Raw genomic sequence first — 20,646 nt, forward strand, 5'->3', positions numbered from 1 at the left:
GACCGAAGCTGCCTGGAGAACTATCTTGTTCAAACTGTGTTCCCTCAGCATGCGACTAACAAAGTTTCTGACGCTCAATGGATAGTAACAGAAGCTTTTCCCTTCATCCTAATACAATCTCTTACTCCCTCTGTTGAGGGTTGGTGACCCTGATAGAATGATCATCTCCTAAAAGCAGACAAATCCGCAACACCTGGTCATTGGCCAAGTGCCATCCATGCTCCCTCCTGGTGAAACCTAAATTAGGAGCGAGGTCAAGCTAGGATAAAGGTTCAGCTGATGCTTGCTTAGGACTTGGGTGTGGTTTAAAGGTAGTTACGAAGGGACAAGTTCCCAGAAACTGTTTACTTTTAAAACCTGTCCCTTTGACCATAAGACCAGCCCTTTTAGAGCATGTGAGAACATTACTTAAGCAGCTAAATTTCAAACACCCAAGCACTCTGATTTGAATATGACGAATGGTTTAAGGGCAAAAGGATTCACTTTTTTTTCCCTTCATCTTTTTTTCTTGTTATTATTGTGGTAATATATATATAACAAAACAGTTGCCATTTTAACTGTTTTTAAGTGTACAATTCATTGACATTAATCACATCCACCATGTTGTACAATCATCACCACTATCCATTTTCAAATGTTTTTCATCTCCTAAAGAGACACTGGAAACCCTGGTAGCATAGTGGTTAAGAGCCATGGCTGCTAACCAAAAGGTCGGTAGTTCGAATCCACCAGGCGCTCCTTGGAAACCCTGTGGGGAAATCCTACTCTGTTCTGTAGGGTCACTATGAGTCAGAATTGACTTGATGGCAATGGGTAAAGAGACACTCAGCCCCAACTTAAGTCATCGCTCCTCCATCTTTTAACTAACATCTTATCTTTGATTTAGGTTCTAACTTTAGGAATAACTGTATCTTGCATTCATGTAGCTTATCTCCAAAATGTTTTCACGTTACTCTATTTCTTCCACGTTACTCCATTTTAAATTTGTTGAGTACCTCTCCTATAAAACCCAGTTGCTGTTGATTCCATCCCAACTCATGGCAACCCCGTGTATGTACACTCTGCCATTTAATCCTTCTAACAACTTTGAGGTTGGATTCATTTTTCCTCATTTTAAGGGTGAGGAAACTAGAAGTTAACAGAGAGAGAAACTGAACCCAAGTCCATGACTCCAAAGTTAGTTCCCTTCTTACCCATGGGGAGGTGGACAGGGATTAGCATTTTCTCAGGGGGCAGGTGAGACAAGTGAGACAGAGAATTAAGGGGCCAGCCCACCATGTGAGTTAGCAGGACTGGCCCCAAGTGGTCTTCTGATTTCCACGTGACCGTTTTTATTTTACTCACTCTTTGTCAGAAGCCGTCGTCCCTGATATTCTTTCTCTGTGTCACATTTCTGTAGCAGCCACTTATGTATTTGAATCTGAGGACAGGAAACAGTCTGTTAAGGGTAAAAAGTGCTTTTCCTGCGACTTGGAAGATTTTTTTCCTCAGAGGAAGCCTGTCTGCAGCCGTCACAAACACCAGTCTAGGCTAGAAGGGTCTGTTAACCAGTTTACAAAGAGCTGTTGGTGTCATTCAGCAACGCTATCTGAAAATAGCCAATTATTGTTATTATGACTTACGTGCGAATGAGAACATGTCCCTTTGCTGTTCTGGTGTAGGAAAACGTTGTTGAAAGGTGAACGTGGGAAGCACGTTATGAGAGTAGGACTCCCCTCACCTCACTGTTAAGTCAGTTTTAGGAGCTATTTTAAGATAGTTTACCCAAAGATATGCTATAAATGAAATCTTTTAATGCCTGGGAGAACACTTTGCCTAGATGGGATGATATAAATCTCTTCTTCACTTAGCAGCAGATCAATATTTACCTAGTGATTCTTTTTTTTGTTGTTGTTCGCAAGAAGTGTTTGCTTTTAGTAAAACAAGCAAACTAAAGTTCAGTCCAGAGTTGTGAGAGAGTCTAGATGACGTTACAAATGTCCATTTCTTATGAATAAAAAATGAATACATATTCATTTATTAAAAACAAAAAAATAAAGAAGAGCACATAAAAATCTTCTATAATTCTCCTACCTAGAGATAAGCACTGTTACTGTCGTGGTGACCATCCTTGTGGTTTCTTTTCTTTTTCTTCTGGGGATTCTTTCCCCCCCACAAAATTGGGATGACATATATTGTTTGGTAACCTGCTTTGATACTTAGATTACCACGGCCGTTGACCTAGCTGCTACATACCTCTTAACATTTGATTTTTGACAGCTTTAGAACAGAAGTCTGGCAACCATACAGATTTCCCAGTGGCCCTTGGCAGCTCTGGTATAGAGAAAGAGCCTTGAATTGAAATTTGGACTAGGATGCACACCTAGGTTTTCTACCTCCACACTTACCTCTAAACCTCTGGTCCTTGGTTTCCTTCTATGTGAAATGAAACGGGCAACTCTCCTACATCGCCTTTCACTAACATCCTCAGATTCTAGTGCCATTGCTTTGTCAGCAAGCACAAGTGAGGTCGCCTTAGAGGACAGACCCTGGGGGAGGAGGCCCTGACTACAGGGTAAGGGCAAGAATCTAAAGAAAAAGGGTTGTCTTCTATATCTGCCCTCTCCTGACTATTCCTACCCTCATGCTCTAGGACAGGCTGGCACTGTTCACTTGGGCTTTTTTTTTTTTTTTTTTGAGTGCTTTATTGACCTATAATTTGCATCCAGTAAAAAGCGGAAATCTTGTATACAGCTCAGGACCTTTTACCCGTTTTTACACTCTGTGCTGTGTTCATTTTCTCACCCAGTCTTGTTTTATGGGAGCCTACGTCTGTGTCTTTTCCCCATCGCTAAAGTATATATACCGCAAACCAAGAGCCGTACACTCAAAGAGGCAGAATAGACGCCCTGGCAGTTCCAGATCTTACATATTCTGCCTTTCTGTCTTTTGCTTTCCATAAACAGGCACAGGTGACAGATGTTTCCATTTTGGCAAATGCTACATGTGTGCAAGACAAGCCACACCATTTCCAGCTTACACAATCAGTGTGGTTCAGAGGGGCTCCAGAGAATCAGGTGGACCTTTAGCCCTGACAGTTTTGTTCACCTGGGAAGTCTCTAACCTGTCTCTGGAACAAGATGGGTTGTTTTTTTGGTCTTAAAATTAAGTTGGGGCAGCCCAGGGTATACGCTTTATGGCAGTTAGCAGCCTCCGCCCTTCCCCACAGGCCTGTCACTAGGTCCCTATCAGAAAGTGAAGGGAGGCAGCAGGTGCCCCATCTCTGAAAGTCTGCTGTTAAAATGTCTGTAATCGCCTTGTGGGAAGCCAGGCTGCTGCTGTTTCACTCATTAGCAGGTTTGTCAGTGTGGGTCGTGGCGTAGCGAGAGATGAAAGCATTTAGGAAAAGCGTGATGGAGTGCTCAGCTAATAGACAAGCCTGAGAACAGAGAGCTGAGGTGTTTTCATTAGATGCAAGAGACACTGAGGAGCCCCTGCAGGGAACTGAGAAGGGGAGGAACATGATCAAAACCACAGCCACATGTCTATGGGTCCTTTCTTCCCAAGAGATAAAAATGTAATTGGTTTCTTCTGCAGCCAGCTGTCACCTGTATTAATAAGAACCGAGTGTTGTTGTTCCCTGTGGGTCTGAGAGGTACCTGGAACTTAGAGGTGAGGTTTGCCCCCATTCCAACATCAAGCCAGAAAGAACAGTTGACTCACCTATGCCATGGTGCCCTCCCTGTGCTTTTCTCTTTGAAGCTGCTTAAGATAGTCATCAGAGGATGGCAGACACCCCAAGGCCTTTCTGTAGAGTGTAATGGACCTGTCTTCAGTGGCTTTCCCATGACTCTCCTCTCTCGCCAGAGTATAAGCTCTGAACAAGAATCCTATTGAAATGCTGTTCTCATCATAATTAGTCCATATCTTGAATTTCCTGTCAGTAGTCATCCACTGGACTTGGTTCATGACTGAGTTTTCTAAGTCTCAATTGTTGGGAGGGATTAAAAAAAGATCATTTAAAAAAAAAAACTTGTTCATTGTAGAAACGTTCTAGAGCCACTTTTTTCCATTGGTTTCTGCACAGCTATGCTTCCTAATTATTTCTGATAAGGCAGAGGAAATCTACTTTCTTTCTTTTCCTTTCTCAAATAATACCACCTCCCTCTCATTGCTGTCATACATATTCACTTCCTAACAGGAAACATTCATTTCTCTTTCTATCTAACCCAAATAAAAGCCTGGTTCTATACATAAAAAATACTGTATTTGTCATAGATGTGCAAGATACGCTGTTTTTGTCCTAGGGTACCAAAGAAGAAAGAGCCGTGGTGGCATAGTGGTTTAGCACTGGGCTGCTAACTGAAAGGTCGGCAATACAAACTCACCAGCTGCTCCACAGGAAAAAGATGTGGCAATATGCTGCTGTAAAGATGACAGCCTTGGAAACCCTGTGGGGCGGTTCTCCTCTTCCTGTAGGGCCACTATGAGTTGGAATTGACTCAACGGCAATGGGTTTGGTTTGGTTTGGTACCAAAGAAGTATTAAATAATTAGAAGTACCATACAGAAAAGCACCAAATCAAATCACTGTGATAATGCAATATATGGGATTATTTTCCAGACATAAAGAGCACAGGACTTGGTATATAAACTCCCACTCCACTGCCATTTTCTCCCCTTGCCTCCTTTTATAAACCTTTTGTAAGGCTGTTTCTTGGCATTGGCAGTGCCAAAGGGGAGGTTGGTTGGAGGCTTCAGTATGGACAATTGATGTTTTCTCAATCTTAAATAAGACACTCTGCAAATGGAGGGAGCTTCACACTCCCTTCCAGTCAGATTGCCACCCCTTCGCCCCTCCTAGGTAGAAATCCTAGAGCCAGCACAGCTTATTTATAAAGAGTTGAAGTTGAAAAGAATTTCATTATCTTGGGCTTAAATTCCATCTAATTCCTTCTTACTCTCAGAGACATTCCAGATCAGATTTAGATCTTTTCCTCCTCGGCTGAACATTAGGGCTTTGTCCTTTTTATGGGATAAACTACTAATAGCCAAGAGCCTTAATTCCATTGACCTGATTTTATCCATTTTAAGAACTGTGCAAATATTCCCTTAGATGCTTGTGGTCAACTATTAAAAATTGCTTGGTGGATCTGTAGAGCGCTGATGCACTTATTATGTAGATACCGAAACTTCAAAACACATTTGCCTGGAAGCTTGTATAGTAAGGGAGTTCTTGAAAGAAGAAAGATTATGAGTCATCCTTACTGAGACCAAGTATTCATGGTTAGCATGTATGAGGTCGCATTTTCATTTTATCTTGGCATTGCTTATGTTTCCGGTGAAATGGCCCAGGCCAAAACTGTCAAGGTGGGGAAGTTGAATTGCTGAACCTGGGATACTATCCTCTGTTACTGTGGTGACCAAACATCCTAGTTTGCATAAAACTGAGGGATTTCCCAGGTTATGGGGCTTTCAGTGCTATAACTGGGGAGGTCCCAGACAAACGAGGATAAGTTGGTGATCCTGTCTATTATCTGCGGTCTTCTGCCATCAGTTAGTGAGGTTTTTATGAGTGGGTATGCACTTGGGTGTAGGTGTGCATACCCAGTGGCCAGTTTTAATTTAATTCTTGGATGTTACCTACCTGCACAATCTCTGCCCTGGCAGGTCACTTATTCAGGAGTTCAGCCAAGCCAGGAAGGAAAGTGCTGCCATCTTTGAGAACTCCTGTGTTGAATCAAGATGACCAATCTTAGTCTACTATGAAATTATCTACTTTCTCTAATCTAAATACAGTTTGTAGCTTCTTGTTAGAGACTCTGTGCCTTAGTACAGGAATTGTTCAAACCTGAAAGATCTAAAATATACAGAATCCAAAATATTCAAGGTTCTCTTGATTTTGTTCACATGGAAGAAGGCTTATGTCTCCCAGCCATGTACACCTTAAAGCAGTTTCAATTTCTAAAACTTTATGACCAACCTAACCCAAAAGAGTGCCCTATAAATCATGACTGAGTTTATTTTTCAGGGCTCTACCGCGTCTTCAAAAAAAAGCTAAAACTGATGGTGTTAAATCCATAACATGTGGATGGGCAAGTGAGCTTCCGCTCTGTGCAAGGACTGTCCTGGTGCTGAGTCCCCTTTGTCCCAGTTTTCCCCAGATTAGGCTCCAGGGCCCATCTTGGTCCACTAATCATCCTTACTTAATTTTGCCTAAATGACTTTACTTAAATCTAATTTACTTTTATGGTCCTTCTTAATATGTAGTTGACTGAAAATTGCCCCAATACCCAAAAGCAGGAAATGGACCTCGTGTTCTAGAAAGTCTTAATATTTCAAAGTATAGCCAACTATTATCAGCATCACATATTTTATTGGTCCTGTGAATTCAGTGGTTACTAATTTTGATCCCAGTTTTTTTTTCTTTTGCTTTATAGTTTATTAGTAAAGTATAATTAAGACAGTAAATTGACTTTTAAAAAGTATTCTAGAGGGTGAATAAGTATGATTTCCAAATTCTCAGTGCACCATGTTCACCCAGTGGTGTGGAGAGTTAAGAGGTTAAGTGCGGTTTCTGCAGTACTGTCTGCTTCCGAAGCATCAGTGAGTGAAGCTTCAGTAGCGTCAAGAACACCTTCCATGCAAATGAAATGTGTTGGCGGGGTGGGAGGACCTGGCTTTAGGGTCAGAATTTATTAGACATATTTACTTGAGGAAAGCATTTTTCTTGGTTTGTAAGGAAACCTGCCCCTCCACGAAATTCTGAGAAGCTGTTACTCATATAGAAAGCTGTAGTCCTTTAATAACTGATTTTTCACGTGAATGAATGAGATGCCGTTCTTGTTGCCACCACAAATTCCTGACTGCCGGGCTGAGAAATGCCCTCTTTCAAAGGTTGCATACTCCCTTCAGAGCTCTTCATCTGCTCAAGGTGGCTGCCTGCAGTACAGCGTCATGGCGAGCCTAGAAATGAGTCAGCCATGTGGCATCCTGTGAACCACCTTAAATCTCCACCCAGCTGTCAGCTGGGAATCATAGAGGGCTCCAGGTCAGTGTGGGTGTATGGCATCAAGCCAGGCAACTTAATTTCTGAGGTAGCCAGTAAAAGAGCCTGTAATCCAGAGCATTTGTGAACCTGCCTCACCCAGAGGTCAATGGTTGATTCAGAACCATCTGTGGCCTCCCAGGAAGGGAGGAGTCTGTGAGAAGCAGCAGGCTGTGTATTTTTCCATCTTTCTACCGGGTAATACTCCATTAGGAAACCCTGGTGGCGTAGTGTTTAAGTGCTATGGCTGCCAACCAAAGGCTCGGCAGTTCAAATTCTCCAGGCACTCCTTGGAAACTCTATGGGGCAGTTCTACTCTGTCCCATAGGGTCGCTATGAGTCGGAATCGACTCAATGGCACTGGGTTTGTTTTTTGTTGTTGTTGTTTTGGTAATAATCCATTGCCACACACCACCCTGACTTTCCCGTGACTTGAAATACCAGATTCTCTTGCTGACAAGAAACTGAACTGGTGTTTTCACCCAGATGACAAAAGCTTGAACAATAAATTCCTATTAATATGTAGTGAGAAGTGCCATAAATGTTTTTAAATTTAAAATCTGCCAAGCCATAATAGTATGGACTTTTCTTTACTTGGTATTTAAATAAAGGAAGATTCTTCCCAGGGAATGTCTGTCTCTCTTTCTCTCTCTCTGTATACGTGTATATACTATTATATATTACATATAGTAATATATAATACATGTACTTATTATTTATTTTAAAACGCTTAATATTTATTTTAAACATTTAAATATGTTTAATAACTTAAATAATATTTATTTAAACATTTGTTTTTAAAATGTTTTAAAATAAGCATTTTTTAAAAATATTTTATTGAGTTTTTGGTGAAAGTTTACATAGCAAATTGCGTTCCCATTTAACAATTTCTAGACATATTGTTCAGTGACATTGGTTACATTTTCCACATTGTGTGGACAGTCTCATTATTTCCATTCCGGTTGTTCTGTTTCTATTATTCTTGCTCTCCTGTCCCCCTGACCTTCTCATCTTTGCTTTAGGGTAAATGTTGACCGTTTGGTCTCAGATAGATGACTGGGTTTGTTTTGTTTTGTTTTTTTAATATAAAAGAAGCATAATACTCACAGTGATATTGTTTATTTTATGAGCCAACCTGTTATTTAATTGGAAGGTGACCTCTGGGAGTAGTTTCAGTTCACAATTTAAAGGGTATCACAGGGCGATAGTCTTGGGGGTTCCCCAGGTCTCTACCTGTCTAGTAAATCTGGCCTTTTTTTTTAAGATTTTGAATTTCATTCTACAATTTTCTTCCATTCTATCCGGGACCATCTATTGTGGCCCCTGTCAGATCGGTCAGTAGTAGTAGCCAGGCACCATCTAGTTCTTCTGGTCTCTGGGTAGATTAGGCCATGGTTTGTGTAGGCAATTGGTTCTGTAGACTGGTTTCTTCTTTAGGTCTTTTAATTTTCTTCTTTCTCTTTTGTTACCGACAGGTAGATATCAATAGTTGTATCTTAGATGGCCACTTGCAAACTTTTAAGACTCCAGAAGCTACTTATCAAACTAGGATGTAGAACATGAACTTTATGGACTGTCAAAGCATATTTTTATTTTTATATAGCATATATAATATATATTCTGATATAGACTGATTTTGTATATATATATATATACACACACAGATAGTTTCCACCTTGTGAAAGGTTCCCGTCTAACAACTGTGTTCTAAGTCTGTACTGATGTAAGTCGAATACCTCATTTATTTATTTATTTTAGTTTCCGTTATTAATTGCCTTTTATTATCAGTATCTTTATAAATCCAATCTTTATTTGAATTTAGGGATTGGAAACATTACATATAAACTAACAGATATGATGACATCAACAAATTACTCACCGCAACACTGTTTATAGTACATATTAAAAAAAAAAAAAAGTACATATTACTAACGATAAAATGTACAAAAACAAAAAAACGAACAATTGTAGGTTCAGTTTGTCATACCTCAAATACATCAAGTCAGGGACTACATATACGTCTGTAGGGTTTCTATGTGTCAAAATCGACTCAATGGCAACGGGTTTGTTTTAATATAAACATTATATATAATATACTTAACCCAGTGCCGTCGAGTCGATTCCGACTCATAGCGACCCTGTAGGACAGAGTAGAACTGGCCCATGGAGTTTCCAAGGAGCGCCTGGCGGATTCGAACTGCTGACCCTTTGGTTAGCAGCCGTAGGACTAACCACTATGCCACCAGGGTTTCCGTATAATATACTTGCAATATAAAAATAAATACACATATATATTAAATCAGTGTACATACTGTGTGTGTGTGGGTGGTTGGGTGAGTATGGTGTACAGATAGTGAACAGAACGGGAAGGGCAGGTTACTAAATATTAATTGACTGATTTAATATATATATGTATGTGTGCCTATTTTTTATAGTAAACATATATAAATACATATAAAAATATGTTAAATCGGTCAATTAATATTTAGTAACCTCCTTTTCCATTCTGTTCACTAATTGTACACCTCACTCACCCACTCACCCGGACACACACGTAATACCTGGCACTTTTCTATCTCCAGACTTCTCCTATTTCTGCCTTCTCCATCAGAACTCTCCACACTCCTCAAAAAAAAAACCAAATGCATTGCCATTGAATCGGTTCTGACTCCTAGCGACTCATAGGACAGAGCAGAACTGCCCCATAGGGTTTCCAAGGAGCGGCTGGTGGATTTGAACTGCCGAACTGTTGACCTTTTGGTTAGTAGCCATAGCTCTTGACCACTGTATCACCAGAATTTTCCCCACTCCTCAAGGCCCCCTCAAATTCCAACTCCTCTGGCATCCTCTGTCACCTCTCTTCTGTCCCGTTGGCACTAACCTAACATCAGGGGGTGTAAATGATATCCTTCCATGTGTGTCTCCCCCTTCACCACCCCCCATCTATAGTCTGAGAGACTTGAGGACAGGGACTATCTTAAAATTCTTCATATTCCCTATGGCTGCTTCTTCATGTAGTCAGTATGTACTAACCTTTGTAGATCGTTTAGGTAGGAGCATGTGTGCTTAAGTGTCAGAATGAGGAACTCAGGTAAGCGATAAAAGGTTAGAGGAAAATATTACTGTGGCAGCATGAATGATGAGGTCTTATGGGAGCCTGAGAGATTAATTGGCTTTGTATAGGTGGAACATTACAAGAGAAGGCACAGAGGTTGGTGTGAACAAATGCTGCTGGCAGAACACTGGCTTTGCTCCCTAAACCAGCGCTCTTGCCCGCCCACATTTGTCCTTTTCTCCTGTAGGCAAAGGTGTTGTAGGCCTTGCTGCTACTGACACATTTCCTTACTGTCCCTGCTTTGCTCTGACCGTACAACCACTCTGCTCCTGTCCCCCCAGTTCTATGAACCTTTGTTTGACTGGACTTTTCTTGCAGTTCTCAAGGACCTCCTTGGTGCTGTTTGCATCACCTTTGGACCTGCCACCTGCTCTGCCCTTTGCTTTCTGTGCTCTTTGATTTTGTTTGCTAATAGGCTTCAGACCTTGTCACTGGCCTGGTCTCCACAATTACTGGCTAGCCAGCTCCTCACAAGGGCCCCTATGCCATGATTTGGTGTGACAAGAGCCTTCTGATTGTAGCAGACAGCCCCAGGTCTGTTGGAGAGGAAGACAGGCTCATATGGTCTCTCAAACTCCAGAAAGGAGGACTTTGGACTTTATCCTTGCACACAAATGGCATGGAAAGGGAAGGATGAGACAAGTTCCAGAGGCCTTTCAAGGTAGAACCAATAGGTGTTGGCAGATAATGAAATGACTTTGGGCATGACAGGAAAAGGCTGAATCACAGATATTGGCAGGATTTCTGGGCAGTTGCAAGAAGACTGAGGAAACTGCTTTCTCAGGAAAAGTAGTTTGAGGCATGTCTTTGGGATATGCACCTGGGCAGATGCAAACATGGCAATAGAACTTAGATGTGAACTCAAGCTCAGAGATGCAAATTCGAGATTAGCTGTAGGTAGGGGAAGTGAGGGAGAGACACTGAGAACAAATGGCGAGGCAGGTCCCCCATTAGGGCAGGCAGAAGAGCCAGGAAATGAGACAGAGGGAGGCAGTAAGAAAGGTAGGAGGAAAACCAGGAACTTCCAGTGTCATGAAACATTGAAGGAAAAGGTGTAAGAAACCACAGGAAGTCAGGAAAAAAGAGCACTGACCAAACACCACTGACTTTGGCCAGAAAGAATTAAGGATTTTTGAGAATGTGTTTTTAGTAGTAAGGTGAGAGAAGTCAGATCATAGAAACCAAGGAAGTGAGTGAAGAGGAAACAGAAGCTGGAAAAGGAAGGAGAAAAAATAGGAAACTAGAGGAGAAGGCCAAACTGAATGAAGGTTCCCCCACCTCCAAGATTGAACAAGTAGGTGCAGAGGTGCCAGTGGTGAGGTAGAAATCAGTGAACTGTCATGCTAGGGCCCAGGTTCTACAGCCAGCCGGCCTGGGCCCAGATGCCAGTCCCACCCACTACTGGCTGGGTGATCCTGAGCAAGTGACTTAACCTCCCTGAGTCTCTATTTCTTCATTTGTAAAATGGGGATGCTGTTGTTTGCTGCTGCTGAGTCAGCCCCAGACTCACAGCAACCCCATGCACAGTGGGATTGGACCGTTGTGATCCATGTGGTTTTCATTGGCTGATTTTCAGAAGTAGATCACCAGGCCTTTCTTTCTAGTTCATCTTAGTCTGGAAGCTCTACTGAAACCTGTTCAACATCATAGCAACACTCAAGCCTCCACGACAGCGGGTGGTGGCTGCACATGTGGTAGTACATTGGCCAAGAATTGAATCTGGGTCTCCCACATGCATGACAAGAATCCTACCACTGAACCACCACCACCATCAAAATGGGGATACATAAACCAAACCAAACCTATTGCCGTCACGCCAATTCCAACTCATAGCAACCCTATAGGACAGAGTAGAACTGCCCCCTAGGGTTTCCAAGGAGTGGCTGGTGGATTTGAACTGCAGACCTTTTGGTTAGCAGCCTGAGCTCTTAACCCCTGCACCACCAGGGCTCCAAAATGAGGATAATAGTACCTATTTCATAGCATTGGTATGAGGATATAAAAGAGGCAGCAAGTGAAATGATTTATAGATGCCTCCCATGGGTAAGAGCCCAGTCAGCATAGCTGCTACTATTGTAACTATTTTTACGTTAATATTATTAGGTTATATCAGTTGTAAAAATGAGAAAAGGTCATAATGGACACAAAATTCATACAATTATATTTGAACATCAGCAAGACTCAATGGATAAATGAACAAAGGATACAAGTAGATAATTTCCACAAGAGGAAACACAAATAATAAACACCAAATGATGTTCAGCCTTAGTAGCAAAGAAACTTAAAAAAATATATATACTGTTTTTGGTTTGAGGGGACTTCTAAGTCAATGGGCAAAATAATTCTATTATGAAAACATTCTGCATCCCACTTTGAATTGTGGCGCCTGGGGTCCTAAATCCCAACAAGTGGCCATCTAAGATACATCAATTGGTCTCAACCCACCTGGAGCAAAGGCAAAGGAAGAACACCAAGGTCACATGACAACTAAGAACCCAAGAGACAGAAAGGGCCACATGAACCAGAGACCTACATTATCCAGAGACCAGAAGAACTAGTTGGTGCCCGGCCACAATCGATGTCTGCCCTGTCAGGGAGCACAACAGACAACTCCTGAGGGAGCAGGAGACCAATGGGATACAGACCCCAAATTCTCATGAAAAGACCATACCTAATGGTATGACTGCGACTAGAGGAATCCCAGAGACAATGCTCCCCAGAACTTCTGATGGCACAGGACAGGAACCATCCCCGAAGACAAATCATCAGGCATGAAAAGGACTGGTCAGTGAGGGGGAGAGAGATGCTGATGAAGAGTGAGCTAATTAAATCAGGTGGACACTGGAGAGTGTGTTGGCAACTCTTGACGGGAGGGGGGATGGGAAGATAGAGAGAGAGGGAAGATGGCAAAATTGGCACGAAACAAGAGACTGAAAGGGCTGACTAAATAGGGGGAGAGCAAGTGGGAGAAGGGAGTAAGATGTATGTAAACCTACATGTGACAGACTGATTAGAATGGTAAATGTTCACTTGAAGCTTAATAAAAATTAATTAAAAAAAAAAATATATATATATATACTGTTTTATACTCAGAGGAAAATCTCTGTAATGTCAGTACTATCGATATGATGTTAAATTGGGCACTGTATTAGTCAAGACAAGCTAGTTTATGCTGTGGTAATAAATTTCCCCTGAATCTCTGTGTCTTAAAAGCCACAAACATTTATTTCTCACTTGTGCTACATGTTTACTTAAAGCGACAGGAGGTCCCTGCTGATTGTTGTCCCTCGGGTACCACAGCTGATGGAGGTGTCATCTCAACCCGCACTTCCATGTCACCACCAAGGCAGGAAAAGGGATGTGGCAACTGGCACACTGACTTCTTTTTTTAATAATATTGTGTTTTCAGTGAAAGTTTATGCAGCAATCTAGGTTCTCATTTAACAATTTCTATACAAATTGTTCGGCGACATTACTGACATTTTTCACAATGTGTCAGCATGCTTTTCAGTTGCGTTCTGGTCATTCCGTTTCCAGTGTTCTAGTTTACCTGCCCCCTTATCTTCCATTCTTTGCTTTAGAGTAATTGTTGACCTTTTGGTTTCATATAGATTGTTTGTTTAGGGAACACAATCCTTATGGGTAACATCGTTTGTGTGCCAATCTGTTATTTCACCAAAAGGTGACCTCAGAGGGTAGTTTCAGCCTAAGGTTTGGAGAGTAGCTCAGGGAATCCTCTAGTCTCAACTGTTCCAGTAAGTCCGGACTTTTTAAGAATTTGAGTTCTGTTCCTCATTTGCCTCCTCATCTATCAGGGTCCATCTATTGTGGCCCTGATAAGAATGGTCAGTAGTGGTAGCTGGGAACCATCTAGTTCTTCTGGTATCAGGGTAGATCAGGCCATGGCTCGTGTAATGTCAGCCCTGTAGACAAGTTTCCTCTCTGAGACTTTGTTTTCCTTCCTTTTCTTTTGCTCCTAATGAGTAGAGACCAATCGTTGTATCTTAGATGGCTGCTTGTAAGCATTTAAGACCTCAGATGCTACTCACCTCACTAGGATACAGAACATGAACTTTGTGAACTGTATTATGCCAATTGACTGAGTTTTCCCATGAGACTAAGGTTCTGAGCCTTCAAACACAAAAACCAGTCTTGCAAAGTGTTTGGTTATATCTGAGAAGTACCTGTAACTGTGTCCTCTATGAATATGTATGCATGCACACAGATATCTATACATACATGTACACATAGATAGCTCTATCTGTGCACACATATGTATACACCTGTACCTACCTGTACACATATATGCTTATACATATAAATTTGTGACATATACTTATTTGTTGGTTATTGTTGGTGTTGTTGACAAATTATATACTTCATATTCTTTAGCATAAACATCCTTTTCTCTGAGTGCTTCTTAGTGGCAGGAATTCAGCCAAGGAAGAAGAGACCATGTGACCCAGGACACAGGAGAGAGGTGAAAGGCCCTCTGAGGATAGAGGGGAAGGGAAGGCCAAGTGACAGCTCTGCAGCCGTTCCAGAGAGGAGCAGGTGGCAGGGGGCTCCAGGATGGGTATCTCCAGGAAAAAACCAAAACAGCTGAATTGCCTGATGCCTTTGGCTATGTTGAGAGACTTACAGGCCCCTTAGAGTTTGGAGATAAATTGATGGTGGGTACATAGAAAATTTGGCTAGTGAGGAAGTGATAAAGGTGGTAACCTGAGGGGAAGGAAATAAAGAGCTTTACAAGAAAGGATATGTGATAATATGTGACTTAGTTGTAACTTATATTTACATAATTATAACTATATAAATACTGAAAAATAATTTAACTGAAAGTGGTTCTCTAACTGTTGAAAGGATGCCAGAGGAGAAAGCACATGTTTTAGGGAAGTGTGAGAGAGCTAATACCTTCTAGAGGGGGGAGTTCAACAGATGATATCAGAAACTGAAAATGAAGACTCAGCAGGATAAGCACGCCATTTAGAAATATGCAGGCAAATATGAGAAGTGAGGCAGAAAGCTAAAAGTTGACCATAGTTACCTCTTAGGAGCAGGAATCAGGAATAGAGAAGGATGGGGTGTCTTGTATGTGTATGTTGAAAAATGAAGAAGACTCTAGAAGGTAAAAACTAAATATTCAAAGATATTCCACCAAATTGGGAACAAAAGCATACAACAGTAGAACCAGCAATAAAATACAGGGGAAAGAACGTGGGCTGTCAAGTCAAACAGATGTGGAGTTTTAATCCAGGACGTGCTGCCAACTAGACCTTCGGAGACTCAGTTTCCTGGTCTGAAAAGGAAGGTCCTGATAATAAGAGTTATCGTGAGGGATAAATTAAGTTCTGTAATATGCCTGGCCCATGGAAAATGCTAGATAAATGTTTACTACCTAAACTAGAGTTAATAGAAGTTTATGCAGTCATCCAGAATTTGTTATAATTATGTGTAAAAACAGGTAATTGGTGGAAAAAAAGGAAGACAAAATTATCTATGCACCATGATTACAACTATATAAATATTCTGTATTCAGGAAACAAAAAATGAAAATAGTTTTGTAAGAGTTGTGAGGATATGGGTGATTTTTAAACTTCTGCTTTCTTCTAGCTGTTACAAATTGATATGAAGTAAAATGAAAAGAACTCTTGATATATATCTCATCCTTCATAGTTTTGAAAGTCATGTGTAGTTTATTTGCTAATAATAAGTATGAGCAATTACACCAACCACTGTCCTTTGCATTTGTCCTTCATCTGGAAAGAGAGATGGACTTTGTTTTAGCAGAACTTTGTAGAACATGCTTATCTGCCTGGTTTTGTGCTGGTCCCTCACTGGGTAGATAAGAACTCAGGTCTAGTGCATACTGCCCAGAGCTTCCATGAGGGTGAAGTTGTTGATGTTTGAGGAAATGTTTTTCTGTGTTTACATGCCATAGGAGAAGGCTAGACCACAGGGCTAAACCACAGCCATCAACAGTGGCTTCTTTCACCTCTTTGGAACTGAGTTCCTCTTATTGAAAGCTCCAGGGCAGCTGCCTCATTTCCTTCCTTTTGCATTTCTGCTCAGGGCTCACCTTGCTTAAGAAGCAATGACTGTGTTTCCCAGCAGATCTGTCATCAACCAGTAGAATCTATGACCTTGTTCTCTCCCTCAATGTTGCCCCTGCTGACAATAGGCCCTTATATTCATCAGAGTACATTTATAATAGTTATGCATATCAGAAACACGTCTCCTTTATACCCTATGTTTATTTTTAAAAAACTGGTAATACGTTCATATGAAAAGACTCCCCCCGCTATCATCCCTCACGTACGTACAGATACACATATACTTCTTTTCCTTTTATTGCACACATGGTAATATACTATATACTGCTTTGCACCTTGTTTTTCTTCATGAAATATCACTTAGAGATGCTTCCATTTGAATACAGGGAGAGCTTCCATTTATGTCTTGGCTGCTTAGAATTCCGTGTTGTTGTGTGCTGCTGAGTTGATTCCAACTCATAGTGATCCCACACAGCAGAGTAGAACTGCCCCATGGGGTTTTCTTGGCTGTGATCTCTATGGAACTAGATCACCAGGTCTTTCTCCCATTTTGCCACTGGGTGGGTTCAAACTGCCAATCTTTTGGTTAGCAACTGAGCACCTAACCATTGAGCCACCAGGGCTCCTTAGAATCCATAATGGAGCATAATGTCACTGGTCTCCTAGACGAAGGTTTCATTTATTTTTAATCGTTTGGTTTCACAATGCTGCAATGAATAATTTTGTGTTTCCATCATGATGCACGTGGGTCAATGTATCTGTAGGATAAACTTCCAGAAGCGGGATTGCTGGGTCGAGGCGTATGTTCATGTGAAATTTTGTTAGCTGTTGCCCTCAAGCTTATCCCTACAAGCACTGTATAAGAATGCCTGTTTCTCCAAAATCTTGCTAACGTAGGAGCTCCCCTACTTTTGGGTATTTGCCAACCTGGTAGGTGAAATTATTTTCTTACTGTAGTTTTCAGTTCTATTTCTTTTATGAAAGAGGCAATGCATCTGCATGTTTTTATACATTTACAAACTTTTTGTTTCCTTTTCTATTAACTGCCTGTTGGTAGCTCTGCCCATTTTTTTCTGACGGTCATTGGTCTTTTCCTTATGATTCACAGAGCTCTTTATGTACAAGGGAAATTTGTGATATGAATTGCAAATATTTTTTCTCAGTTTGTCATTTATCTTTTGACTTTGCTCAGGGTGGTATTTGCCATGCAGAATTTTTTTTATTGTTTGCACAGTGGAATTTTTCAGCCTTTTTTTCATGGCTTCTGGGATTTCTGTTTTCCTCAGAAAGGTCGTCTTTGTGAAGGGATTATTTTTTTTTTTAATTATAAAATTTCTCCAGCATTTCTATGCTATCATGTTCTATTTTGAAATGCTTGATTCCTCTGGAATTTATCCTGGTGTGAGGAGAGGCTCCAACTTACTTATTTTTTCTAGATAGCTACCCTTGGCCCAATGCCATTTATTGAGCAGTCCATCTTTATTTACCCCATTTATTGAAATGCCACCTTTTCTCCTACAGAATGTCCTGGATGTATTTAGGTATATTTGCAGTCTTTCCTGATCCCTTGGTAAGCCTGAATATACACCATCAGCAGGTTTGTAGCTTTGTCTTTTACCACAGAAAGTAGGGGTGGTGCTAGTACTCCTCATTACTCTTCTTTGTCATGATTTCCTTGGTTTTTATAGCTGCTATTCATTTTTGGGTATTCATATTTCAATATGGATTTCAGAATGCTTGTTGAATTCTAAACATAAAAATCCTATTGTTAGTTTTATTGTGCATCTGTTAAATTTATAGATAATCGAGGGAGAATTCACATGCTAATGATGCTGGGTTTCCCTGTGCAAGTTCATTTATTCAAGTCTCTTGAGCCCTAAAGAGCAATATGAAGTTTTCGTTGTAGTTCTTTCTAACGTTTATGAACTCTCTGCGAACAAGAATGGAGTCAGGTCTTAAGTGTGGGTTATTGGTGATGATATATGTTACTGTTGACCAAAGAAGCATAATTTTTATTAAATATTTTAAGAACCCATCTTTTTTCTAACATCATTGCTTGCCGTTTTGTGAACAATTTTTTGTAGATCAAAGAAAGGGATGATACAGTCCCATCTGCTAATGGCGAAGGCCAGCATTTTAATTCTTACAGGCATCGCTTGATTCAAGTGTTCTAAGAAGGACATTCCAGGCAAATAATGCAGGAATTTAACATTTAGTCGGGTTTTCTCCTACCAGGAATAGTAGCAAATACGATGTGACTTCAGCTCTTCTCTCTGTCCCCCCCACCTCCCTGGCTTTGGGCCGAGAAGTGACCACAAGGCAATACCGGGTTAGGTAATGAGCAGACTGTGGACAGTGTATGTGCGTGTCCTCCAGGCACCAGAGAGGGATGGGGGAGCCGGGAACAAGAGTGAGGTGTCCTCTGTGGTATTCATCAGCATATGTTCGGTTTGGTCGGTGCAGGCAGTTTTTTCAAATCCATAATTTAGCAGTGGGAAAGATGAGGCGGGAGAGTGGTGTCTTCTATGGAAATTTTGAGAAAGAAGAGTGAATTTGGGGGCTTTGCATTTAGCACCTTTGGGGCCCAGCTGCAAGGGCTGCAAGGAATGATCCTGAAGTGAAAAAACAAAAACAAACTCACTGTCAAGTCAGTTCTGACTCGTGGCAGCCCTAGGTGCGTCAGAAGAGAACTATCTTCTGTAGGGTTTTCCACGGCCGATTTTTCAGTTGGTCGACAGGCCTTTCTTCTGAAGACTAGAACTTTCAACTTTTTGGTTATCGCCCAGACCAAAAACCAAACCCACTGCCGTTGAGTCGATTCCGACTCACTGCGACCCTATAGAACAGAGTAGAACTGCCTCATAGAGTTTCTGAGGAGCGCCTGGTGGATTCGAACTGCCGACTTAACCACCACCGCCCAAGCATGTTAATTGTTTGCACCACCCAGGGCTCCTTCCTAAAGTTAAAAAAAAGAAATAAACCCAAACCAGTCGCTCTCAGATCGATTGCGACTCATGGCAATCCCGTGTGTTGCAGAATAGAATGGCTCCGTAGGGTTTTCAAGCCTGTGACCTTTCAGAGGCAGATTACCAGCCTTTCCTTTGAGGCAGGTGGGTTAGTAGCTGAGCATTTGTGCCACCCAGGGACTCCCTCCTAAAGTTAGGTGACTACTATTTATTTGACTGACTCTTTGTAGGACTAGTTCCAGGCATTTGTGAGTGGGACCTTGGAGCCTCTTAATAAACTACAACCCCACTTAAAGTCCCTGGAGAAGGACATCATGCTTGGTAGAGTAGAGGGTCAGCGAAAAAGAGGAAGACCCTCAACGAGATGGACTGACACAGTGCCTGCAACAGTGGGCTCAAGGGTAACGACAATTGTGAGGATGGCGCAGGACCGGGCAATGTTTCGTTCTGTTGTACATAGGGTTGGTATCAGTCAGAACCAACGGGAGGCACCTAACAATAACAACCACCTAAAGCGTGGTACCAAAATCAGATTGATCTATATAAGGAGAGAGGACTGTGCTTCACTCTGTGACCTACGGAGTGGTGTGACCAGTCCCCAGTCCTCAGCGATATTTGCGCAACAGGAGGGTAATGGAATCAGAAACATTCAGTACATGAATGGAGTCCTGAGGCACTTTAACTGGCTTTCTTTGTACTTTAAAATTTAGTTTATTTTTCCTGAGAGCAACAAAGGGCGGTTTCTTTTTAAGCAGTTTTATTGTATACCACGTGCCTGTTCTTTTTAACATTCATGTTTTATAGCTTGCACAGCGCACGCAATGGGTCACAATGTCGTAGCTCTGCCCAGCGGCCTCTGTCCTGTTTTTAGAAACCAGCTACAGAAGCAAGGATGATTTCTCTTTTGTTTCCTCAGGCCACTTTGGATCATTTTAGGCAGGAAAAAAAAAAACCCAGCCCCTGCATTGGAATTTTCCTCTGCATAGTCCTGTAAATCAGGAATAGAACATCTAGCAACAACAGTGAGAATGTACTGTGTGACAGCTGTGAAGAAGTATCTGGCTCCAGTGGGGAAAATGCTGTGTTCAGAGCATACTTTTGATGAGCCTATTAACGGGTATTTAGGAAGCTGAATCTGCCACTTGCCTTTTTGAGATAAAAGGCCCAAGATGTCTGTTCCTGAATTTCGTGATAAAGTCCTTTCCCAGCCTCAGCCTTGCCTCCCTGGCAGGGCTGGTGTAATGGGGGTACAGGGTCTAGCCTACTTTGGGGCCTCCTAAAAAGAAGGGACTGCCAGGTGGTTGCATCCGACCTGAGGAGGGTTGGGCCTAGCAGCCTGCTGTTGACAAACAGGCTTCAGGTCGGGCAGGCTGCGTCGGGGAGGCTGGGAAAGGAAGAGAGGAGTCTGTGGTCAGAGCAGCCGGAGTCCTGGGCGGGAGGAGTGTGGAGGAGGCAGCGGATATTCAGGAGTCAGGATAAGTTCCTA

At 41.7% G+C, this 20,646-nt stretch overlaps 1 protein-coding gene across 4 annotated transcripts in view; it reads left to right on the forward strand.

Annotated features, from left to right (window-relative positions):
* Window positions 1-20,646, forward strand: part of ABHD2 (abhydrolase domain containing 2, acylglycerol lipase) — a 126,874-nt gene that overhangs the window by 39,329 nt on the left and 66,899 nt on the right. The window lies entirely within an intron of this gene.

This window comes from Loxodonta africana, chromosome 13, assembly GCF_030014295.1.
Source record: "Loxodonta africana isolate mLoxAfr1 chromosome 13, mLoxAfr1.hap2, whole genome shotgun sequence".
Taxonomy (NCBI): Eukaryota; Metazoa; Chordata; class Mammalia; order Proboscidea; family Elephantidae; genus Loxodonta; species Loxodonta africana.